The sequence below is a fragment of the Carassius gibelio genome, chromosome B17 (assembly GCF_023724105.1).
Source record: "Carassius gibelio isolate Cgi1373 ecotype wild population from Czech Republic chromosome B17, carGib1.2-hapl.c, whole genome shotgun sequence".
NCBI classification, from domain to species: Eukaryota; Metazoa; Chordata; class Actinopteri; order Cypriniformes; family Cyprinidae; genus Carassius; species Carassius gibelio.
The window spans coordinates 433,905-461,786 of NC_068412.1; the positions used below are offsets into that span (position 1 = coordinate 433,905).

At 36.4% G+C, this 27,882-nt stretch overlaps 1 long non-coding RNA gene across 1 annotated transcript; it reads right to left on the minus strand.

The window, feature by feature from the left end:
- Positions 1 to 1,524: 1,524 nt before the first annotated feature.
- On the minus strand, positions 1,525 to 27,696 carry LOC127976061 (uncharacterized). The gene is made up of 3 exons (XR_008157725.1): positions 27,614 to 27,696; positions 17,450 to 17,570; positions 1,525 to 2,831 (listed from the first exon to the last, which is right to left on the minus strand). It is a non-coding gene; the product is annotated as an uncharacterized LOC127976061 (long non-coding RNA).
- Between the last annotated feature and the right edge of the window lie 186 nt (positions 27,697 to 27,882).

A 27,882-nucleotide genomic window follows, 5' to 3' on the forward strand; every position in this document is an offset into this window, starting at 1 on the left:
TTTTGGGGAGAACTTATCAAAGTCTCAGCCCAATCGGCCAGACGGGGGCGCTATAGCGCAAAAAACAAAAATTTTGGACGTTTTTGGCCGTGAATCGTAAACCGTTAGCCATAAACTCAAAAACATGGCATCATAGCAATCCTTGGGTTAGCCCGAACAAAAGTGCACGGCACCTTTTTGGGGTCTACGACGCACCGTTTTCTCGCAAAATCGAGCTATATCCGAAACCTACTTTTGCGAACTAGTCCTAGGATTTTCAACCAATCAGAACCAAACAACTTCAGAAATGTTGCCTGGACACTCAATATCAATAATTATCAAAAAAAAGTTGAAATTTCAATTTTTACGCGAAACAGTATGCCAAAAAGTGTCTATAGTAACATTGGCCAAATGCTATTTTAACTATAACTCTTGAACGCAATGAGATAACTTCACCAAACTTGGTACACATATGTACGAGCTCAATTTTGGGTAAAATAAAAAAAATTGCGCATCTCTGCCACTTGGGGGCGCAATAAGATAGAAAAAACACATAAATGGCTATAACTAGGCAACCGTTGGCTCGATCGACTTGAAAATTGGTATGCAGTGTCTTGGTCTGAAGGGGCACAAGTACCTATGAGGACATTTGCATATCTCAAAAAACATGGCCGCCATTGGCCAAACAATTTTAAGCACCTATTTGAAAGGGTTAACGGATGTTGATCGGAACGAAACTCGCTGGGTACGTTCGACTCATGAACCTTAAGGTCTGTAAGAATTTTGAAAGAAATCGGCCACTAGTTGGCGCTAACGAGTTGTATGGCTCTGTAATCACGTGGTGTTTCACATATCAACAAAATATGCATATCATTTGATAGATCTCCTCATAATGCACAACTTTGCCTCAAGAACCATTGCTGTCAATCAAATCGTTCAATTGTTATTCACAAATATGTTAAAAACTTACTTTTGCGAACTAGTCCTAGATTTTTTGCCCGATCAGAACCAAACCACTGCAGTAATATTCTGTGGACTCTCTAGATCAATAATTATCAAAAAAATGTTGAATTTTGTCCTTTGGTTAGCTGTAAAGGGGTAATTTAGAAAAAGGGGTGTGGCCAAACATACCCCAAAGCCTATAAAACCTAAACGAAAACTCAAAACTTTATGAAACTAGGTGAAATCATGTAACAGGTGACTCTCAACAAGGCTGCAAAGTTTCATGGAGATTGATCCATAGGTGGCGCTATAACAGTAGAAAAGGTCTCATAACACAAGATTTAGATGGTAAATGGCCTCAAACTGTTTGAAAATGCACATATATTCACTCAAAAACACTAAATCTTCATATCATATGATAGATCTCCTCATTCTGAAAAACTTTGCCTCTGGGACCAATTTTGTCAATAAATCTGTTAATTAAATATTCAAGATTATTTGAAAAAGTTACTTTGGCAAAGTATTCCAAGGCTTTAAGCTGAAAATCAATAAAACCACTGAAGTACAATTCTCTAGACTCAGAAGGTCAATAATTATCAAAAACATGTTGAACAATTGCATTTGGACAACTATAAACCAGTAATTTTATAATATGTTATTTGCATAGTGTACACAAAGGCCTATTAATACAAACAGAAAGCCCACAAATTATCAAAACTGTGTAAAATAATGCATAATTTCATTCTAAACGAGCATGCCATATTTAAGAGATATTGGGCAAAAAACACTAAGAGTTAAAAGGATTAACACATTGATATATGAGAAATTGCCATTTATAACCACTAGATGGCAGCGGAAAACCACTAATGGGCTCATTCAGCTAACTTAAACTGTACAGTTGAAAGGATGTAATGCCTAAACAATACAAAAAACACTCTTACAACATTTCAAATCTCATTGAGTTAAAGTTTTCCATTTTGTTCATTCAGACATATCAGTTTTTAAAATTTTACCACATTATGATTACAGTGAAACCTGAAAATGACATCTAAAATCTTAAAAACGAGTTTAATCATTTAATTTCAGTGTGTGTGTCTGTCTGTTAGCCTATTCTCCATTTTGGATGTGTTTAACGGCCATCCATATATGTCCAGGTTGGCTCTGACCACCTAAGATCCCTTAAGTGCTTGAACCCCGTAAATGCTGCTTGCAGCTTTAATTATTAGGGGTTCAAGCACGCAGTGCTGAAACCCTATTGTAATTGTTAGGATTTTTATTATTAGGGGTTCAAGCACGCAGTGCTGAAACCCTATTGTAATTGTTAGGATTTTTATTATTATTATTATTATTTTTCCGCCTTAAAACTGAACGGGCAGCCCAAACCGTAAGGCCTAGAGACTTGAAACTTGGTCAAAAGGTAGTAGTCTTGCTCGCTACTCAGGCGCAAAGATCCGGCCCAATCGGCCAGTGGGGGGCGCTACAGCGATCAAAAATGCGTTCTTGCTAATAGCTCCTAAACCGCTTGTGATAGAGCCAAAAATTTAACATTTCTGGAATCCGTGGGTCATGCGAAATTAAAAACGGTCACTCTGATTTTGGGTCTAGGAGGCCTCGTTTTTTCGCAAATTTGACGTATGTCCAAAACCTACTTTTGCGAACTAGTCCTAGGTTTTTCGCCCAATCTGAACCAAACCACTGCAGAAATGTTCTCTGTCCAGTGAATATCAATAATTATCAAAAAAAAGTAGAAATTTCGACTCACTGTCGTAATGGGATGCCAAAATGTTCGAAAGTCGAGGACCAATTTTACGCAACAGGCTATAACTCATGAATGAAATGAGATATCTAAACCAAACTCGCTGAACATTTGTATGAGCTAAAACTTTGGTCAAATAAAAAAAATTGCACACCTCTGCCACTTGGGGGCGCTATAAAAAGAAAAAAACACATAAATGGCTATAACTAAGCAACCATTGGCTTGATCGACTTGAAAATTGGTATGCAGTGTCTTGGTCTGAAGGGACACAAGTACCTATGAGGACATTTGCATATCTCAAAAAACATGGCCGCCATTGGCATAACAATTTTAAGCACCTATTTGAAAGGGTTAACGGATGTTGATCAGAACGAAACTCGCTGGGTACATTCGACTCATGAACCTTAAGGTCTGTAAGAATTTTGAAAGAAATCGGCCACTAGTTGGCGCTAACGAGTTTTATGGCTCTGTAATCACGTGGTGTTTCACATATCAACACAATATGCATATCATTTGATAGATCTCCTCATAATGCACAACTTTGCCTCAAGAACCATTGCTGTCAATCAAATCGTTCATTAATTATTCACAAATATGTTAAAAACCTACTTTTGCGAACTAGTCCTAGGTTTTTTGTCCGATCGGAACCAAACCACTGCAGTAATATTCTGTGGACTCTTTAGATCAATAATTATCAAAAAAATGTTGAATTTTGTACTTTGGTTAGCTTTAAAGGGGTAATTTAGAAAAGGGGTGTGGCCAAACATACCCCAAAGCCTATAAAACCTAAACGAAAACTCAAAACTTTATGAAACTCGGTGAAAATATGTAATAGGTGACTCTTAACAAGCATGCAAAGTTTCATGAAGATCGGACCATAGGTGGCGCTATAACAGTAGAAAAGGTCTCAAAACACAAGATTTATATGGTAAATGGCCTCAAATTGTTTGAAAATGCACATATATTCACTCAAAAACACTAAATCTTCATATCATATGATAGATCTCCTCATTCTGAACAACTTTGCCTCTGGGACCAATGTTGTCAATAAAGCTGTTAATTAAATATTCAAGATTATTTAAAAAAGTTACTTTGGCATACTTGTGATACAGTTTAAGATGAAAATCAATAAAACCACTGAAGTACAATTCTCTAGACTCTGAAGGTCAATAATTATCAAAAACATGTTGAACAATTGCAATAATATGTTCTTTTCATAGTGCACACAAAGGCCTATTAATACAATCAGAAAGCCCACAAATTATCAAAACTGTGTAAAATAATGCATAATTTCATTCTAAACAAGCATGCAACATTTAAGAGAGATTGGGCAAAAGAAAAATAACAACACTATAACAGTTATGTTTAAAAACACAGTGTTGTTTGAGTAAATGCAATTTATAACCACTAGATGGCAGCAGAAGACCACTAATGGGGTCATTCAGCTAGTACTGTTTTTATGAATTCATGCCACAACATTAATAAATTAACTGTTATAACATTTTAAATCTCATTGAATTGATGTTTTCCATTTTGTTCATACAGATGTATCAGTTTTAACAATTTTGCCACATTATGATTAAAGTTTAACCTGAAAATGACATCTAAACTCTAAAAAAGAGAAGACTAAGTTTACTGTCACCTATCACTTATTTCAAATACCTATATCTGCAACAAAGTGTGTGTGTGTGTGTGTGTGTGTGTGTGTGTGCATATGCTTATAGAGTATACATATATTAGTCTAATCATTTACTTTCAGTGTGTGTGTCTGTCTGTTAACCTGTTCTCCATTTTGGATGTGTTTAACTGTCATCCAAACATCCAGGTTGGCTCTGACCACCTCAGATGCCTTAAATGCTTGAACCCCGGTAAAATGCTGCTTGCAGCTTTAATTATTATTATTATTCTTCCGCCCTAGAACTGAACGTGCAGCCCAAACCGTAAGGCCTAGAGAGCTGAAATTTGGACAGATCGTAGAGCTCATTTTGGGGAGAACTTATCAAAGTCTCAGCCAAATCGGCCAAACGGGGGCGCTATAGCGCAAAAAACAAAAATTTTGGACATTTTTGGCCGTGAATCGTAAACCGTTAGCCATAAACTCAAAAACATGGCATCATAGCAATCCTTGGGTTAACCCGAACAAAAGTGTACGGCACCTTTTTGGGGTCTACGACGCACCGTTTTCTTGCAAAATCGAGCTATATCCGAAACCTACTTTTGCGAACTAGTCCTAGGATTTTCAACCAATCAGAACCAAACCACTTCATAAATATTCCCTGGACACTCAATATCAATAATTATCAAAAAAAAGTTGAAATTTCAATTTTTACGCGAAACAGTACGCCAAAAAGCGTCTATAGTAACGTTGGCCAAATGCTATTTTAACTATAACTCTTGAACGGAATGAGATAACTTCACCAAACTTGGTACACATATGTACGAGCTCAATTTTGGGTAAAATAAAAAAAAACTGCGCATCTCTGCCCCTTGGGGGCGCAATAAGATAGAAAAAACACATAAATGGCTATAACTAGGCAACCGTTAACTTGATCGACTTGAAAATTGGTATGCAATGTCTTGGTCTGAAGGGGCACAAGTACCTATGAGGACATTTGCATATCTCAAAAAACATGGCCGCCATTGGCCAAACAAATTTAAGCACCTATTTGAAAGGGTTAACGGATGTTGATCGGAACGAAACTCGCTGGGTACGTTCGACTCATGAACCTTAAGGTCTGTAAGAATTTTGAAAGAAATCGGCCACTAGTTGGTGCTAACGAGTTTTATGGCTCTGTATTCACGTGGTGTTTCACATATCAACACAATATGCATATCATTTGATAGATCTCCTCATAATGCACAACTTTGCCTCAAGAACCATTGCTGTCAATCAAATCGTTCAATTGTTATTCACAAATATGTTAAAAACCTACTTTTGCGAACTAGTCCTAGGTTTTTTGTCCGATTGGAACCAAACCACTGCAGTAATATTCTGTGGACTCTCTAGATCAATAATTATTAAAAAAATGTTGAATTTTGTCCTTTGGTTAGCTGTAAAGGGATAATTTAGAAAAAGGGGTGTGGCCAAACAAACCCCAAAGCCTATAAAACCTAAACGAAAACTCAAAACTTTATGAAACTCGGTAAGAACATGTAACAGGTGACTCTTAACAAGCATGCAAAGTTTCATGGAGATCAGACCATAGGTGGCGCTATAACAGTAGAAAAGGTCTCAAAACACAAGATTTATATGGTAAATGGCCTCAAATTGTTTGAAAATGCTCATATATTCACTCAAAAACACTAAATCTTCATATCATATGATACATCTCCTCATTCTGAACAACTTTGCCTCTGGGACCAATGTTGTCAATAAAGCTGTTAATTAAATATTCAAGGTTATTTAAAAAAGTTACTTTGGCATACTTGTGATACAGTTTAAGATGAAAATCAATAAAACCACTGAAGTACAATTCTCTAGACTCTGAAGGTCAATAATTATCAAAAAAATGTTGAACAATTGCATTTGGGCAACTATAAACCAGTCATTTTATAATATGTTCTTTTCATAGTGTACACAAAGGCCTATTAATACAATCAGAAAGCCCACAAATTATCAAAACTGTGTAAAATAATGCATACTTTCATTCTAAACAAGCATGCAAAATTTAAGAGAGATTGGGCAAAAAAAAAAATAACAACACTATAACAGTTATGTTTAAAAACACAGTGTTGTTTGAGTAAATGCAATTTATAACCACTAGATGGCAGCGGAAGACCACTAATGGGCTCATTCAGTAAAGTTGAACAGTACTGTTGAAAGGATTCAGGAATTCATGCCAAAACATTAAAAAATGAACTGTTATAACATTTTAAATCATATTGATTCAATGTTTTCCATTTTGTTCATACAGATATATCAGTTTTTAAAATTTTGCCACATTATGATTACAGTTTAACCTGAAAATGACATCTAAACTCTTAAAAAGAGAAGACTTGCAATAAGATTATTGTCACCTATCACTTATTTCAAATACCTATATCTGCAACAAAATGTTTGTGCATGTATATGTGTGTCTTTGTGTGTGTGTGTGTGTGCATATGCTTATAGAGTATTAATATATTAGTCTAATCATTTACTTTCAGTGTGTGTGTCTGTCTGTTAGCCTGTTCTCCATTTTGGATGTGTTTAACTGTCATCCATGCATCCAGGTTGGCTCTGACCACCTCAGAGGCCTTAATGTGCTTGAACCCCGGTAAAATGCTGCTTGCAGCTTTAATTATTATTAGGGGTTCAAGCACGCAGTGCTGAAACCCTATTGTAATTGTTAGGATTTTTATTATTATTAGGGGTTCAAGCACGCAGTGCTGAAACCCTATTGTAATTGTTAAGATTTTTATTATTATTATTATTTTTCCGCCTTAAAACTGAACGTGCAGCCCAAACCGTAAGGCCTAGAGAGCTGAAACTTGGTCAGATGGTAGTAGTCTTGCTCGCTACTCAGATACAAAGAACCGGCCCAATCGGCCTAACGGGGGCGCTACAGCGCAAAAAACTAAAATTTTTGACATTTTTGGCCGCAGGTCGTAAACCGTTAGCCGTAGACTCAAAAACAAGGCATCGTTGCAATCCTTGGGTTAGCCCGAACAAAAGTGCACAGCTGCATTTTTTGCTCTACGACGCACCGTTTTCTCGCAAAATCGAGCTATATCCGAAACCTACTTTTGCGAACTAGTCCTAGGATTTTCAACCAATCGGAACGAAACCACTGCAGAAATATTCCCTGGACACTCAATATAAATAATTATCAAAAAAAAGTTGAAATTTCGATTCTTACGCGAAACAGTACGCCAAAAAGCGTCTATGCTAACGTTAGCCAAATGTTATTTTGACTATAACTCTTGAACGGAATGAGATATCTTGACCAAACTTGGTACACATATGTATGAGCTCAATCTTTGGTCAAATAAAAAAAAATTGCGCATCTCTGCCACTTGGGGGCGCAATAAGATTTAAAAAACACATAAATGGCTATAACTAGGCAACCGTTGGCTCGATCGACTTGAAAATTGGTATGCAGTGTCTTGGTCTGAAGGGGCACAAGTACCTATGAGGACATTTGCATATCTCAAAAAACATGGCTGCCATTGGCCAAACAATTTTAAGCACCTATTTGAAAGGGTTAACGGATGTTGTTCGGAACGAAACTCGCTGGGTACGTTCGACTCATGAACCTTAAGGTCTGTAAGAATTTTGAAAGAAATCGGCCACTAGTTGGCGCTAACGAGTTTTATGGCTCTGTAATCACGTGGTGTTTCACATATCAACACAATATGCATATCATTTGATAGATCTCCTCATAATGCACAACTTTGCCTCAAGAACCATTGCTGTCAATCAAATCGTTCAATTGTTATTCACAAATATGTTAAAAAACTACTTTTGCGAACTAGTCCTAGGTTTTTTGTCCGATCGGAACCAAACCACTGCAGTAATATTCTGTGGACTGTCTAGATCAATAATTATCAAAAAAATGTTCAATTTTGTACTTTGGTTAGCGTTAAATGGGTAATTAAGAAAAGGGGTGTGGCCAAACATACCCCAAAGACTATAAAACCTAAACGAAAACTCAAAACTTTATGAAACGTGGTGAGAACATGTATCAGGTAACTCTTAACAAGCATGCAAAGTTTCATGGAGATCGCACCATAGGTGGCGCTATAACAGTAGAAAAGGTCTCAAAACACAAGATTTATATGGTAAATGGCCTCAAATTGTTTGAAAATGCTCATATATTCACTCAAAAACACTAGATCTTCATATCATATGATAGATCTCCTCATTCTGAACAACTTTGCCTCTGGGACCAATGTTGTCAATAAAGCTGTTAATTAAATATTCAAGATTATTTCAAAAAGTTACTTTGGCAAACTAGTGATAGGGTATAAGCTGAAAATCAATAAAACCACTGAAGTACAATTCTCTAGACTCTGAAGGTCAATAATTATCAAAAACATGTTGAACAGTTGCATTTGGACAACTATAAACCAGTAATTTTATAATATGTTATTTGCATAGTGTACACTAAGGCCTATTAATACAAACAGAAAGCCCACAAATTATCAAAACTGTGTAAAATAATGCATAATTTCATTCTAAACAAGCATGCAAAATTTAAGAGAGATTGGTCAAAAAAAATAACAACACTATAACAGTTATATTTAAAAACACAGTGTTGCTTGAGTAAATGCAATTTAGAACCACTAGATGGCAGCGGGAGACCACTAATGGGCTCATTCAGCAAAGTTGAACAGTACTGTTGAAAGGATTCATTAATTCATGCCAAAACATAAAAAAAATTAACTGTTATAACATTTTAAATCTCATTGAGTCAATGTTTTCCATTTTGTTCATACAGATATATCAGTTTTTACAATTTTGCCACATTGTGATTACAGTTTAACCTGAAAATGACATCTAAACTGTTAAAAACTAGTTTAATCATTTAATTTCAGTGTTTGTGTCTGTCTGCCAGCCTATTCTTCATTTTGGATGTCTTTAACTGTCATCCATGCATCCAGGTTAGCCAAGACCACCTCAGAGGCCTTAAATGCTTGAACCCCGTAAAATGCTGCTTGCAGCTTTAATTATTATTATTATTCTTCCGCCCTAGAACTGAACGTGCAGCCCAAACCGTAAGGTCTAGAGAGCTGAAATTTGGACAGATCGTAGAGCTCATTTTGGGGAGAACTTATCAAAGTCTCAGCCCAATCGGCCAAACGGGGGCGCTACAGCGCAAAAAACAAAAATTTTGGACATTTTTGGCCGTGAATCGTAAACCGTTAGCCATAAACTCAAAAACATGGCATCGTAGCAATCCTTGGGTTAGCCCGAACAAAAGTGTACGGCGCCTTTTTGGGGTCTACGACCCACCGTTTTCTCGCAAAATCGAGCTATATCCGAAACCTACTTTTGCGAACTAGTCCTAGGATTTTCAACCAATCAGAACCAAACCACTTCATAAATATTCCCTGGACACTCAATATCAATAATTATCAAAAAAAAGTTGAAATTTCAATTTTTACGCGAAACAGTACGCCAAAAACCATCTATAGTAACGTTGGCCAAATGCTATTTTAACTATAACTCTTGAACGGAATGAGATAACTTCTCCAAACTCGGTATACATATGTATGAGCTCAATCTTTGGTCAAATAAAAAAAATTGCGCATCTCTGCCACTTGGGGGCGCTATAAGATAGAAAAAACACATAAATGGCTATAACTAGGCAACCGTTGGCTCGATCGACTTGAAAATTGGTATGCAATGTCTTGGTCTGAAGGGGCACAAGTACCTATGAGGACATTTGCATATCTCAAAAAAACAAGGCCGCCATTGGCCAAACAATTTTAAGCACCTATTTGAAAGGGTTAACAGATGTTGATCGGAACCAAACTCGCTGGGTACGTTCGACTCATGAACCTTAAGGTCTGTAAGAATTTTGAAAGAAATCGGCCACTAGTTGGCGCTAACGAGTTTTATAGCTCTGCAATCACGTGGTGTTTCACATATCAACACAATATGCATATCATTTGATAGATCTCCTCATAATGCACAACTTTGCCTCAAGAACCATTGCTGTCAATCAAATCGTTCAATTGTTATTCACAAATATGTTAAAAACCTACTTTTGCGAACTAGTCCTAGGTTTTTTGTCCGATCGGAACCAAACCACTGCAGTAATGTTCTGTGGACTCTCTAGATCAATAATTATTAAAAAAATGTTGAATTTTGTCCTTTGGTTAGCTGTAAAGGGGTAATATAGAAAAAGGGGTGTGACCAAACATACCCCAAAGCCTATAAAACCTAAACGAAAACTCAAAACTTTATGAAACTCAGTGAAATCATGTAACAGGTGAATCTTAACAAACATGCAAAGTTTCATGGAGATCAGACCATAGGTGGCGCTATAACAGTAGAAAAGGTCTCAAAACACAAGATTTATATGGTAAATGGCTTCAAATTGTTTGAAAATGTTCATATATTCACTCAAAAACACTATATCTTCATATCATATGATAAATCTCCTCATTCTGAACAACTTTGCCTCTGGGACCAATGTTGTCAATAAAGCTGTTAATTAAATATTCAAGATTATTTTAAAAAGTTACTTTGGCATCCTTGTGATACGGTTTAAGATGAAAATCAATAAAACCACAGAAGTACAATTCTCTAGACTCTGAAGGTCAATAATTATCAAAAACATGTTGAACAATTGCATTTTGACAACTATAAACCATTAATTTTATAATATGTTATTTGCATAGTGTACACAAAGGCCTATTAATACAAACAGAAAGCCCACAAATTATCAAAACTGTGTAAAATAATGCATAATTTCATTCTAAACAAGCATGCAAAATTTAAGAGAGATTGGGCAACAAAAAAAAAAATAACAACACTATAACAGTTATGTTTAAAACCAGGGTTGTTTGAGTAAATGCAATTTATAACCACTAGATGGCAGCGGAAGACCACTAATGGGCTCATTCAGCTAAGTTGAATAGCACTGTTTTCATGAATTCTTGCCAAAACATTAATAAATTAACTGTTATAACATTTTAAATCTTACTGAATCAATGTTTTCCATTTTGTTCATACAGATGTATCAGTTTTTACAATTTTGCCACATTATGATTACAGTTTAACCTGAAAATGACATCTAAACTCTAAAAAAGAGAAGACTTGCAATAAGTTTATTGTCACCTATCACTTATTTCAAATACCTATATCTGCAACAAAATGTGTGTCCATGTATATGTGTGTCTTTGTGTGTGTGTGTGTGTGTGTGTGTGTGTGCATATGCTTATAGAGTATACATATATTAGTCTAATCATTTGCTGTCAGTGTGTGTGTCTGTCTGTTAGCCTGTTCTCCATTTTGGATGTGTTTAAATGTCATCCAAACATCCAGGTTGGCTCTGACCACCTCAGATGCCTTAAATGCTTGAACCCCGGTAAAATGCTGCTTGCAGCTTTAATTATTATTATTATTCTTCTGCCCTAAAACTGAACGTGCAGCCCAAACCGTAAGGCCTAGAGAGCTGAAATTTGGACAGATCGTAGAGCTCAATTTGGGGAGAACTTATCAAAGTCTCAGCCCAATCGGCCTAACGGGGGCGCTACAGCGCAAAAAGCAAAAATTTTGGACATTTTTGGCCGTAAATCGTATACCATTAGCCGTAGACTCAAAAACATGGCATTGTTGCAATCCTTGGGTTAGCCCGAACAAAAGTGCACGGCGCCTTTTTGGGGTCTACGACGCACCGTTTTCTCGCAAAATCGAGCTATACCCGAAACCTACTTTTGCGAACTAGTCCTAGGATTTTCAACCAATCAGAACCAAACCACTTCATAAATATTCCCTGGACACTCAATATCAATAATTATTAAAAAAAAGTTGAAATTTCAATTCTTACGCGAAACAGTACGCCAAAAAGCGTCTATGCTAACGTTAGCCAAATACTATTTTGACTATAACTCTTGAACGGAATGAGATATCTTCACCAAACTCGGTACACATATGTATGAGCTCAATCTTTGGTCAAATCAAAAAAATTGCGCATCTCTGCCACTTGGGGGCGCTATAAGATAGAAAAAACACATAAATTGCTATAACTAGGCAACCGTTGGCTCGATCAACTTGAAAATCGGTATGCAGTGTCTTGGTCTGAAGGGGCACAAGTACTTATGAGGACATTTGCATATCTCAAAAAACATGGCCGTCATTGGCCAAACAAATTTAAGCACCTATTTGAAAGGGTTAACGGATGTTGATCGGAACGAAACTCGCTGGGTACGTTCGACTCATGAACCTTAAGGTCTGTAAGAATTTTGAAAGAAATCGGCCACTAGTTGGCGCTAACGAGTTTTATGGCTCTGTAATCACGTGGTGTTTCACATATCAACACAATATGCATATCATTTGATAGATCTCCTCGTAATGCACAACTTTGCCTCAAGAACCATTGCTGTCAATCAAATCGTTCAATTGTTATTCACAAATATGTTAAAAACCTACTTTTGCGAACTAGTCCTAGGTTTTTTGCCCGATCGGAACCAAACCACTGCAGTAATATTCTGTGGACTCTCTAGATCAATAATTATTAAAAAAATGTTGAATTTTGTCCTTTGGTTAGCTGTAACCGGGTAATTTAGAAAAAGGGGTGTGGCCAAACATACCCCAAAGCCTATAAAACCTAAAGGAAAACTCAAAACTGTATGAAACTCAGTGAAATCATGTATCAGGTGACTCTTAACAAGCATGCAAAGTTTCATGGAGATCAGACCATAGGTGGCGCTATAACTGTAGAAAAGGTCTCAAAACACAAGATTTATATGGTAAATGGCCCCAAATTGTTTGAAAATGCTCATATATTCACTCAAAAACACTAAATCTTCATATCATATGATAGATCTCCTCATTCTGAACAACTTTGCCTCTGGGACCAATGTTGTCAATAAAGCTGTTAATTAAATATTCAAGATTATTTTAAAAAGTTACTTTGGCATACTTGTGATACGGTTTAAGATGAAAATCAATAAAACCACTGAAGTACAATTCTGTAGACTCTGAAGGTCAATAATTATCAAAAACATGTTGAACAATTGCATTTGGACAACTATAAACCAGTAATTTTATAATATGTTCTTTTCATAGTGTACACAAAGGCCTATTAATACAAACAGAAAGCCCACACATTATCAAAACTGTGTAAAACAATGCATAATTTCATTCTAAACAAGCATGCAAAATTTAAGAGAGATTGGGCAAAAAAAAAAAAAAAACACTATAACAGTTATGTTTAAAAACAGTGTTGCTTGAGTAAATGCAATTTATAACCTCTAGATGGCAGTGGAAGACCACTAATGGGCTCATTCAGTTAAGTTGAACAGTACTGTTGAAAGGATTCATGAATTCATCCCAAAACATTAAAAATGTAACTGTTATAACATTTTAAATCTCATTGAGTCAATGTTTTCCATTTTGTTCTTACAGATATATCAGTTTTTACTATTTTGCCACATTGTGATTACAGTTTAACCTGAAAATGACATCTAAACTCTTAAAAAGAGAAGACTTGCAATAAGTTTATTGTCACCTATCACTTATTTCAAATACCTATATCTGCAACAAAATGTTTGTGCATGTATATGTGTGTCTTTCTGTGTGTGTGTGTGTGTGCATATGCTTATAGAGTATACATATATTAGTCTAATCATTTACTTTCAGTGTGTGTGTCTGTCTGTTAGCCTGTTCTCCATTTTGGATGTGTTTAACTGTCATCCATTCATCCAGGTTGGCTCAGACCACCTCAGAGGCCTTAATGTGCTTGAACCCCGGTAAATGCTGCTTGCAGCTTTAATTAGGGGTTCAAGCACGCAGTGCTGAAACCCTCTTGTAATTGTTAGGATTTTTATTATTATTATTATTCTTCTGCCCTAGAACTGAACGTGCAGCCCAAACCGTAAGGCCTAGAGAGCTGAAATTTGGACAGATCGTAGAGCTCATTTTGGGGAGAACTTATCAAAGTCTCAGCCCAATCGGCCTAACGGGGGCGCTACAGCGCAAAAACCAAAAATTTTGGACATTTTTGGCCGCAGATCGTAAACCGTTAGCCGTAGACTCAAAAACAAGGCATCGTTGCAATCCTTGGGTTAGTCCGAACAAAAGTGCACAGCTGCATTTTTTGCTCTACGACGCACCGTTTTCTCGCAAAATCGAGCTATGTCCGAAACCTACTTTTGCGAACTAGTCCTAGGATTTTCAACCAATCGGAACCAAACCACTTCAGAAATATTCCCTGGACACTCAATATCAATAATTATCAAAAAAAAGTTGAAATTTTGATTCTTACGCGAAACAGTACGCCAAGAAGCGTCTATGCTAACGTTAGCCAAATGCTATTTTGACTATAACTCTTGAACGGAATGAGATATCTTCACCAAACTTGGTACACATATGTATGAGCTCAATCTTTGGTCAAATCAAAAAAATTGCGCATCTCTGCCACTTGGGGGCGCAATAAGATAGAAAAAACACATAAATGGATATAACTAGGCAACCGTTGGCTCGATCGACTTGAAAATTGGTATGCAGTGTCTTGGTCTGAAGGGGCACAAGTACCTATGAGGACATTTGCATATCTCAAAAAACATGGCCGCCATTGGCAAAAGAATTTTAAGCACCTATTTGAAAGGGTTAACGGATGTTGATCGGAACGAAACTCGCTGGGTGCGTTCGACTCATGAACCTTAAGGTCTGTAAGAATTTTGAAAGAAATCGGCCACTAGTTGGCGCTAACGAGTTTATTGGCTCTGTAATCACGTGGTGTTTCACTTATCAACACAATATGCATATCATTTGATAGATCTCCTCATAATGCACAACTTTGCCTCAAGAACCATTGCTGTCAATCAAATTGTTCAAATGTTATTCACAAATATGTTAAAAACCTACTTTTACGAACTAGTCCTAGGTTTTTTGTCCGATCGGAACCAAACCACTGCAGTAATATTCTGTGGACTCTCTAGATCAATAATTATCAAAAAAATGTTGAATTTTGTCCTTTGGTTAGCTGTAAAGGGGTAATTTAGTAAAAGGGGTGTGGCCAAACATACCCCAAAGCCTATAAAACCTAAACGAAAACTCAAAACTTTATGAAACTTCGTGGAATCATGTATCAGGTGACTCTTAACAAGCATGCAAAGTTTCATGGAGATCGGATCATAGGTGGCGCTATAACAGTTGAAAAAGCCTCAAAAACAAACATTTTCAATAGAAAATGATCACAATTTGTAGGACATGTTCATACATTCACACAAACACTAGATCTTCATATCATATGATAGATCTCCTCTTTGTGAACAACTTTGCCTCAAGGAGCGAAGATGTCAATCAAATCGTTCAATTGTTATTCACAAATATGTTAAAAACTTACTTTTGCGAACTAGTCCCAGATTTTTTACCCGATCGAAACCAAACCACTGCAGTAATTTTCTCTGGACTCTCTAGATCAATAATTATCAAAAAAATGTTGAATTTTGTCCTTTGGTTAGCTTTAACTGGCTAAATTATAAAAGGGGCGTGACCAAAATACCCAAAAGCATATAAAACCTAAACGTAAACTCAAAACTTTATGAAACTTGGTGAAAACATGTAACAGGTGACTCTTAACAAGCATGCAGATTTTCATGGAGATCGGACCACAGGTGGCGCTATGACAGTAGAAAAGGTCTCAAAACATAAGATTGATATGGTAAATGGCCTCAAATTGTCTGAAAATGCTCATATATTCACATAAACACTAGATCTTCATATCATATGATAGATCTCCTCATTCTGAACAACTTTTGGGACCAATGTTGTCAATAAAGCTGTTAATTAAATATTGAAGATTATTTAAAAAAGTTACTTTGGCAAAGTAGTCCAAGGCTTTAAGCTGAAAATCAATAAAACCACTGAAGTACAATTCTCTAGACTCTGAAGGTCAATAATAATCAAAAACATGTTGAAAAATTGCATTTGGACAACTATAAACCAGTGATTGTATAATATGTTCTTTTCACAGTGTACACAAAGGCCTATTTATACAAACAGAAAGCCCACAAACTATCAAAACTGTGTAAAATAAAGCCTAATTTCATTCTAAACAAGCATGCAAAATTTAAGAGAGATTGGGCAAAAAACTTTACACTATAACAGTTATGTTTAAAAACAGTGTTGTTTGAGTAAATGCAACCACTAGATGGCAGCGGAAGACCACTAATGGGCTCATTCAGCAAATTGAAACAGTACTTTTGAGAAGATTTATGAATTCATGCCTAAACAATAAAAAAAAAAAAAAACACTGTTACAACATTTTAAATCTCACTGAGTTAAAGTTTTCCATTTTGTTCATACAGACTTACCAGTTTTTAAAATTTTGCCACATTATGATTACAGTGAAACCTGAAAATGACATCCAAACTCTTAAAACTAGTTTAATCATTTAATTTCAGTGCGTGTGTCTGTCTGTCAGCCTATTCTCCGTTTTGGTTGGTTTAACTGTCATCCGTACATCCAGGTTGGCTCAGACCACCTCAGAGGCCTTAATGTGCTTGAACCCCGTAAATGCTGCTTGCAGCTTTAATTATTATTATTATTATTATTCTTCCGCCTTAAAACTGAACGGGCAGCCCAAACCGTAAGGCCTAGAGAGCTGAAACTTGGTCAAAAGGTAGTAGTCTTGCTCGCTACTCAGATACAAAGATCCGGCCCATTCGGCCAGTGGGGGGCGCTACAGCGATCAAAAATGCGTTTTTGCTAATAGCTCCTAAACCGCTTGTCGTAGACTCAAAAATTTAACATTTCTGGAATCCTTGGGTCAATCGAAATTAAAAACGGTCACTCTGATTTGGGGTCTAGGAGGCCTCGTTTTTTCGCAAACTTGAAGTATGTCCAAAACCTACTTTTGCGAACTAGTCCTAGGTTTTTCACCCAATCGGAACCAAACCACTGCAGAAATGTTCTCTGTCCAGTGAATATCAATAATTATCAAAAAAAAGTTGAAATTTCGACTCGCTGTCGTAATGGGATGCCAAAATGTTCGAAAGTCGAGGACCAATTTTACGCAACAGGCTATAACTCATGAATGAAATGAGATATCTTAACCAAACTCGGTATACATAAGTATAAGCTCAATCTTTGGTCAAATAAAAAAAATTGCACACATCTGCCACTTGGGGGCGCTATAAAAAGAAAAAACACATAAATGGCTATAACTAGGCAACCGTTGACTCGATCGACTTGAAAATTGGTATGCAGTGTCTTGGTCTGAAGGGGCACAAGTACCTATGAGGACATTTGCATATCTCAAAAAACATGGCTGCCATTGGCCAAACAATTTTAAGCACCTATTTGAAAGGGTTAACGGATGTTGATCGGAACAAAACTCGCTGGGTACGTTCGACTCATGAACCTTAAGGTCTGTAAGAATTTTGAAAGAAATCGGCCACCAGTTGGCGCTAACGAGTTTTATGGCTCTGTAATCACGTGGTGTTTCACATATCAACACAATATGCATATCATTTGATAGATCTCCTCATAATGCACAACTTTGCCTCAAGAACCATTGCTGTCAATCAAATCGTTCAATTGTTATTCACAAATATGTTAAAAACCTACTTTTGCGAACTAGTCCTAGGTTTTTTGTCCGATCGGAACCAAACCACTGCAGTAATATTCTGTGGACTCTCTAGATCAATAATTATTAAAAAAATGTTGAATTTTGTTCTTTGGTTAGCTGTAAAGGGGTAATATAGAAAAAGGGGTGTGGCCAAACATACCCCAAAGCCTATAAAACCTAAACGAAAACTCAAAACTTTATGAAACTCAGTGAAATCATGTAACAGGTGACTCTTAACAAGCATGCAAAGTTTCATGGAGATCAGACCATAGGTGGCGCTATAACAGTAGAAAAGGTCTCAAAACACAAGATTTCTATGGTAAATGGCCTCAAATTGTTTGAAAATGCTCATATATTCACTCAAAAACACTAAATCTTCATATCATATGATAGATCTCCTCATTCTGAACAACTTTGCCTCTGGGACCAATGTTGTCAATAAAGCTGTTAATTAAATATTCAAGACTATTTAAAAAAGTTACTTTGGCATACTTGTGATAGGGTTTAAGATGAAAATCAATAAAACCACTGAAGTACAATTCTCTAGACTCTGAAGGTCAATAATTATCAAAAACATGTTGAACAATTGCATTTGGGCAACTATAAACCAATAATTGTATGATATGTTATTTGCATAGTGTACACAAAGGCCTATTAATACAAACAGAAAGCCCACAAATTATCAAAACTGTGTAAAATAATGCATAATTTCATTCTAAACAAGCATGCAAAATTTAAGAGAGATTGGGCAAAAAAAAATTACAACACTATAACAGTTATGTTTAAAACCAGGGTTGTTTGAGTAAATGCAATTTATAACCACTAGATGGCAGCGGAAGACCACTAATGGGCTCATTCAGCTAATTTGAACAGCACTGTTTTCATGAATTCTTGCCAAAACATTAATAAATTAACTGTTATAACATTTTAATTCTCACTGAGTCAATGTTTTCCATTTTGTTCATACAGATATATCAGTTTTTCCAATTTTGCCACATTATGATTACAGTTTAACCTGAAAATGACATCTAAACTCTTAAAAAGAGAAGACTTGTAATAAGTTTATTGTCACCTATCATTTATTTCAAATACCTATATCTGCAACAAAATGTGTGTGCATGTAAATGTGTGTCTTTGTCTTTGTGTGTGTGTGTGTGTGTGTGTGTGTGCACATGCTTTTAGAGAATTAATATATTAGTCTAATCATTTAATTTCAGTGTTTGTGTCTGTCTGCCAGCCTGTTCTCCATTTTGGATGTGTTTAACTGTCATCCATACATCCAGGTTGGCCGAAACCACCTCATACGCCTTAATGTGCTTGAACCCCGGTAAAATGCTGCTTGCAGCTTTAATTATTATTATTAGGGGTTCAAGCACGCAGTGCTGAAACCCTATTGTATCTGTTAGGATTTTTTAGGGGTTCAAGCACGCAGTGCTGAAACCCTATTGTAATTGTTAGGATTTTTATTATTATTATTATTATTATTATTATTATTATTATTATTCTCCACTCAAACTGATCGTGCAGCCTAAACCGTAAGGGCTAGAAAGCTGAAATTTGGTCAGATTGTAGTAGTCCGGCCTTCTTGTCAGATACTGAGTCTCGACCCAATCGGCCTAACGGGGGCGCTACAGCGCAAAAAACTAAAATTTTGGACATTTTTGGCTGTAAATCGTATACCGTTAGCCGTAGACTCAAAAACATGGCATTGTTGCAATCCTTGGGTTAGCCCGAACAAAAGTGCACGGCGCCTATTTTTGCTCTACGACGCACCGTTTTCTCGCAAAATCGAGCTATATCCGAAACCTACTTTTGCGAACTAGTCCTAGGATTTTCAACCAATCAGAACCAAATCACTTCATAAATATTCCCTGGACACTCAATATCAATAATTATCAAAAAAAAGTAGAAATTTCAATTCATACGCGAAACAGTACAACAAAAAGCGTCTATGCTAACGTTAGCCAAATGCTATTTTAACTATAACTCTTGAACGGAATGAGATATCTTCACCAAACTCGGTATACATATGTATGAGCTCAATCTTTGGTCAAATTAAAAAAATTGCGCATCTCTGCCACTTGGGGGCGCTATAAGATAGAAAAAACACATAAATGGCTATAACTAGGCAACCGTTGGCTCGATCGACTTGAAAATTGGTATGCAATGTCTTGGTCTGAAGGGGCACAAGTACCTATGAGGACATTTGCATATCTCAAAAAACATGGCCGCCATTGGCCAAACAATTTTAAGCACCTATTTGAAAGGGTTAACGGATGTTGATCGGAACGAAACTCGCTGGGTACGTTCGACTCATGAACGTTAAGGTCTGTAAGAATTTTGAAAGAAATCGGCCACTAGTTGGCGCTAACGAGTTTTATGGCTCTGTAATCACGTGGTGTTTCACATATCAACACAATATGCATATCATTTGATAGATCTCCTCATAATGCACAACTTTGCCTCAAGAACCATTGCTGTCAATCAAATCGTTCAATTGTTATTCACAAATATGTTAAAAACCTACTTTTGCGAACTAGTCCTAGGTTTTTTGTCCGATCGGAACCAAACCACTGCAGTAATATTCTGTGGACTCTCTAGATCAATAATTATTAAAAAAATGTTGAATTTTGTCCTTTGGTTAGCGGTAAAGGGATGATTTAGAAAAAGGGGTGTGGCCAAACATACTCCAAAGCCTATAAAACCTAAACGAAAACTCAAAACTTTATGAAACTCGGTGAGAACATGTAACAGGTGACTCTTAACAAGCATGCAAAGTTTCATGGAGATTGAAGCATAGGTGGCGCTATAACAGTACAACAGGTCTCAAAACACAAGATTTAGATGGTAAATGGCCTCAAATTGTTTGAAAATGCTCATATATTCACTCAAAAACACTAGATATTCATATCATATGATAGATCTCCTCATTCTGAAACAACTTTGCCTTTGGGACCAATGTTGTCAATAAAGCTGTTAATTATATATTCAAGATTATTTTAAAAAGTTACTTTGGCATACTAGTGAAAGGGTTTAAGATGAAAATCAATAAAACCACTGAAGTACAATTCTCTAGACTCTGAAGGTCAATAATTATCAAAAACATGTTGAACAATTGCATTTAGACAACTATAAACCAGTAATTTTATTATATGTTATTTGCATAGTGTACACAAAGGCCTATTAATGCAAACAGAAAGCCCACAAATTATCAAAACTGTGTAAAATAATGCATGATTTCAATCTAAACAAGCATGCAAAATTTAAGAGAGATTGGGCAAAAAAAAATTACAACACTTATAACAGTTATGTTTAAAACACAGTGTTGTTTGAGTAAATGCAATTTATAACCACTAGATGGCAGCGGAAGACCACTAATGGGCTCATTCAGTAAAGTTGAACAGTACTGTTGAAAGGATTCATGAATTCATGCCAACACATTAAAAAATGAACTGTTATAACATTTTAAATCTCATTGAGTCAATGTTTTCCATTTTGTTCATACAGACATATCAGTTTTTACAATTTTGCCACATTATGAATACAGTTTAACCTGAAAATGACATCTAAACTCTAAAAAAAGAGAAGACTTGCAATAAGTTTGTCACCTATCACTTATGTCAAATACCTATATCTGCAACAAAATGTGTGTGCATGTAAATGTGTGTCTTTGTCTTTGTGTGTGTGTGTGTGTGCACATGTTTATATAGAATTAATATATAAGTCTAATCATTTAATTTCAGTGTTTGTGTCTGTCTGCCAGCCTGTTCTACATTTTGGATGTGTTTAAATGTCATCCAAACATCCAGGTTGGCTCTGACCACCTCAGAGGCCTTAATGTGCTTGAACCCCGTAAATGCTGCTTGCAGCTTTAATATTATTATTATTATTATTATTATTCTCCACTCAAACTGATCGTGCAGCCCAAACCGTAAGGCCTAGAGAGCTGAAACTTGGTCAGATGGTAGAAGTCCGGCCTTCTTGTCAGATCCAAAGGCTCGCCCCAATCGGCCTAAAGGGGGCGCTACAGTGATCAAAAATGCGTTAGTGCTAATAACTCCTAAACCGCTTATCATAGAGCCAAAAATTTAACATTTCTGGAATCCGTGGGTCATGCGAAATTAAAAACGGTCACTCTGATTTGGGGTCTAGGAGGCCTCGTTTTTTCGCAAATTTGACCTATGTCCAAAACCTACTTTTGCGAACTAGTCCTAGGTTTTTCGCCCAATCTGAACCAAACCACTGCAGAAATGTTCTCTGGCCAGGGAATATCAATAATTATCAAAAAAAAGTTGAAATTTCGACTCGCTGTCGTAATGGGATGCCAAAATGTTCGAAAGTCGAGGACCAATTTTACGCAACAGGCTATAACTCGTGAAAGAAATAAGATATCTTAACCAAACTTGCTACACATTTGTAAGACCTAAAACTTTGGTCAAATAAAAAAAATTGCACACCTCTGCCACTTGGGGGCGCTATAAAAAGAAAAAACACATAAATGGCTATAACTAGGCTACCGTTGGCTCGATCGACCTAAAAATTGGTATGCAGTGTCTTTGTCTGAAGGGGCACAAGTACCTATGAGGACATTTGCATATCTCAAAAAACATGGCCGCCATTGGCCAAACAATTTTAAGCACCTATTTGAAAGGGTTAACGGATGTTGATCGGAACGAAACTCGCTGGGTGCGTTCGACTCATGAACCTTAAGGTCTGTAAGAATTTTGAAAGAAATCGGCCACTAGTTGGCGCTAACGAGTTTATTGGCTCTGTAATCACGTGGTGTTTCACTTATCAACACAATATGCATATCATTTGATAGATCTCCTCATAATGCACAACTTTGCCTCAAGAACCATTGCTGTCAATCAAATCGTTCAAATGTTATTCACAAATATGTTAAAAACCTACTTTTACGAACTAGTCCTAGGTTTTTTGTCCGATCGGAACCAAACCACTGCAGTAATATTCTGTGGACTCTCTAGATCAATAATTATTAAAAAAATGTTGAATTTTGCCCTTTGGTTAGCTGTAAAGGGGTAATTTAGTAAAATGGGTGTGGCCAAACATACCCCAAAGCCTATAAAACCTAAACGAAAACTCAAAACTTTATGAAACTTCGTTGAATCATGTATCAGGTGACTCTTAACAAGCATGCAAAGTTTCATGGAGATCAGACTATAGGTGGCGCTATAACAGTTGAAAAAGCCTCAAAAACACACATTTTCAATAGAAAATGATCACAATTTGTAGGACATGTTCATACATTCACACAAACACTAGATCTTCATATCATATGATAGATCTCCTCTTTGTGAACAACTTTGCCTCAAGGAGCGAAGATGTCAATGAAATCGTTCAATTGTTATTCACAAATATGTTAAAAACTTACTTTTGCGAAGTAGTCCTAGGTTTTTTGTCCAATCGGAACCAAACCACTGCAGTAATAATCTGTGGACTCTCTAGATCAATAATCATCAAAAAAAATGTTAAATTTTGTACTTTGGTTAGCGTTAAAGGGGTAATTAAGAAAAGGGGTTTGGCCAAACATACCCCAAAGCCTATAAAACCTAAACAAAAACTCTAAACTTTATGAAACTCGGGGAAAACATGTAACAGGTGACTCTTAACAAGCATGCAAAGTTTCATGGAGATCGGACCATAGGTGGCGCTATAACAGTAGAAAAGGTCTCAAAACACAAGATTTATATGGTAAATGGCCTCAAATTGTTTGAAAATGCTCATATATTCACTCAAAAACACTAGATCTTCACATCATATGATAGATCTCCTCATTCTGAACAACTTTGCCTCTGGGACCAATGTTGTCAATAAAGCTGTTAATTAAATATTCAAGATTATTTAAAAAAGTTACTTTGGCAAAGTAGTCCAAGGCTTTAAGCTGAAAATCAATAAAACCACTGAAGTACAATTCTCTACACTCTGAAGGTCAATAATTATAAAAAAACATGTTGAACAATTGCATTTGGACAACTATAAACCAGTAATTTTATAATATGTTATTTTCACAGTGTACACAAAGGCCTATTAATACAAACAGAAAGCCCACAAATTATCCAAACTGTGTAAAATAATGCCTAATTTCATTCTAAACAAGCATTCAAAATTTAAGAGAGATTGGGCAAAAAACATTACACTATAACAGTTATGTTTAAAAACAGTGTTGTTTGAGTAAATGCAATTTATAACCACTAGATGGCAGCGGAAGACCACTAATGGGCTCATTCAGCAAATTGAAACAGTACTTTTGAGAAGATTTATGAATTCATGCCTAAACAATAAATAAAAAAAACACTGTTACAACATTTTAAATCTCACTGAGTTAAAGTTTTCCATTTTGTTTATACAGACTTATCAGTTTTTAAAATTTTGCCACATTATGATTACAGTGAAACCTGAAAATGACATCCAAACTCTTAAAAACTAGTTTAATCATTTAATTTCAGTGCGTGTCTGTCTGTCAGCCTATTCTCCGTTTTGGATGTGTTTAACTGTCATCCGTACATCCAGGTTGGCTCAGACCACCGCAGAGGCCTTAATGTGCTTGAACCCCGTAAATGCTGCTTGCAGCTTTAATTAGGGGTTCAAGCACGCAGTGCTGAAACCCTATTGTAATTGTTAGGATTTTTATTATTATTAGGGGTTCAAGCACGCAGTGCTGAAACCCTCTTGTAATTGTTAGGATTTTTATTATTATTATTATTCTTCCGCCCTAGAACTGAACGTGCAGCCCAAACCGTAAGGCCTAGAGAGCTGAAATTTGGACAGATCGTAGAGCTCAATTTGGGGAGAACTTATCAAAGTCTCAGCCCAATCGGCCTAACGGGGGCGCTACAGCGCAAAAAACAAAAATTTTGGACATTTTAGGCCGCAGATCGTAAACCGTTAGCCGTAGACTCAAAAACAAGGCATCGTTGCAATCCTTGGGTTAGTCCGAACAAAAGTGCACAACTGCATTTTTTGCTCTACGACGCACCGTTTTCTCGTAAAATCGAGCTATGTCCGAAACCTACTTTTGCGAACTAGTCCTAGGATTTTCAACCAATCGGAACCAAACCACTTCAGAAATATTCCCTGGACACTCAATATCAATAATTATCAAAAAAAAGTTGAAATTTCAATTTTTACGCGAAACAGTATGCCAAAAAGCGTCTATGCTAACGTTAGCCAAATGCTATTTTAACTATAACTCTTGAACGGAATGAGATAACTTCACCAAACTTGGTACACATATGTACGAGCTCAATTTTGGGTAAAATAAAAAAAATTGCGCATCTCTGCCACTTGGGGGCGCAATAAGATAGAAAAAACACATAAATGGCTATAACTAGGCAACCGTTGGCTCGATCGACTTGAAAATTGGTATGCAGTGTCTTGGTCTGAAGGGGCACAAGTACCTATGAGGACATTTGCATATCTCAAAAAACATGGCCGCCATTGGCCAAACAATTTTAAGCACCTATTTGAAAGGGTTAACGGATGTTGATCGGAACGAAACTCGCTGGGTACGTTCGACTCATGAACCTTAAGGTCTGTAAGAATTTTGAAAGAAATCGGCCACTAGTTGGCGCTAACGAGTTGTATGGCTCTGTAATCACGTGGTGTTTCACATATCAACACAATATGCATATCATTTGATAGATCTCCTCATAATGCACAACTTTGCCTCAAGAACCATTGCTGTCAATCAAATCGTTCAATTGTTATTCACAAATATGTTAAAAACTTACTTTTGCGAACTAGTCCTAGATTTTTTGCCCGATCAGAACCAAACCACTGCAGTAATATTCTGTGGACTCTCTAGATCAATAATTATCAAAAAAATTTTGAATTTTGTCCTTTGGTTAGCTGTAAAGGGGTAATATAGAAAAAGGGGTGTGGCCAAACATACCCCAAAGCCTATAAAACCTAAACGAAAACTCAAAACTTTATGAAACTAGGTGAAATCATGTAACAGGTGACTTTCAACAAGGCTGCAAAGTTTCATGGAGATTGATCCATAGGTGGCGCTATAACAGTAGAAAAGGTCTCATAACACAAGATTTAGATGGTAAATGGCCTCAAACTGTTTGAAAATGCACATATATTCACTCAAAAACACAAAATCTTCATATCATATGATAGATCTCCTCATTCTGAAAAACTTTGCCTCTGGGACCAATTTTGTCAATAAATCTGTTAATTAAATATTCAAGATTATTTGAAAAAGTTACTTTGGCAATGTATTCCAAGGCTTTAAGCTGAAAATTAATAAAACCACTGAAGTACAATTCTCTAGACTCAGAAGGTCAATAATTATCAAAAACATGTTGAACAATTGCATTTGGACAACTATAAACCAGTAATTTTATAATATGTTATTTGCATAGTGTACACAAAGGCCTATTAATACAAACAGAAAGCCCACAAATTATCAAAACTGTGTAAAATAATGCATAATTTCATTCTAAACGAGCATGCCATATTTAAGAGATATTGGGCAAAAAACACTAAGAGTTAAAAGGATTAACACATTGATGTATGAGAAATTGCCATTTATAACCACTAGATGGCAGCGGAAGACCACTAATGGGCTCATTCAGCTAACTTAAACTGTACAGTTGAAAGGATGTAATGCCTAAACAATACAAAAAACACTCTTACAACATTTCAAATCTCATTGAGTTAAAGTTTTCCATTTTGTTCATTCAGACATATCAGTTTTTAAAATTTTACCACATTATGATTACAGTGAAACCTGAAAATGACATCTAAAATCTTAAAAACGAGTTTAATCATTTAATTTCAGTGTGTGTGTCTGTCTGTTAGCCTATTCTCCATTTTGGATGTGTTTAACGGCCATCCATATATGTCCAGGTTGGCTCTGACCACCTAAGATCCCTTAAGTGCTTGAACCCCGTAAATGCTGCTTGCAGCTTTAATTATTATTAGGGGTTCAAGCACGCAGTGCTGAAACCCTATTGTAATTGTTAGGATTTTTATTATTATTATTATTCTTCCGCCCTAGAACTGAACGTGCAGCCCAAACCGTAAGGCCTAGAGAGCTGAAATTTGGACAGATCGTAGAGCTCATTTTGGGGAGAACTTATCAAAGTCTCAGCCCAATCGGCCATACGGGGGCGCTACAGCGCAAAAAACTAAAATTTTGGACATTTTTGGCCGTGAATCGTAAACCGTTAGCCGTAGACTCAAAAACAAGGCATCGTTGCAATCCTTGGGTTAGCCCGAACAAAAGTGTACAGCTACATTTTTTGCTCTACGACGCACCGTTTTCTCGCAAAATCGAGCTATATCCGAAACCTACTTTTGCGAACTAGTCTTAGGATTTTTAACCAATCGGAATCAAACCACTTCAGAAATATTCCCTGGACACTCAATATCAATAATTATCAAAAAAAAGTTGAAATTTCAATTCTTACGCGAAACAGTACACCAAAAAGCGTCTATGCTAACGTTAGCCAAATGCTATTTTATCTATAACTCTTGAACGGAATGAGATATCTTCACCAAACTTGGTACACATATGTATGAGCTCAATCTTTGGTCAAACAAAAAAAATTGCGCATCTCTGCCACTTGGGGGCGCAATAAGATAGAAAAAACACATAAATGGCTATAACTAGGCAACCGTTGGCTCGATCGACTTGAAAATTGGTATGCAGTGTCTTGGTCTGAAGGGGCACAAGTACCTATGAGGACATTTGCATATCTCAAAAAAACATGTCCGCCATTGGCCAAACAATTTTAAGCACCCATTTGAAAGGGTTAACGGAGGTTGTTCGGAACGAAACTCGCTGGGTACGTTCGACTCATGAACCTTAAGGTCTGTAAGAATTTTGAAAGAAATCGGCCACTAGTTGGCGCTAACGAGTTTTATGGCTCTGTAATCACGTGGTGTTTCACATATCAACGCAATATGCATATCATTTGATAGATATCCTCATAATGCACAACTTTG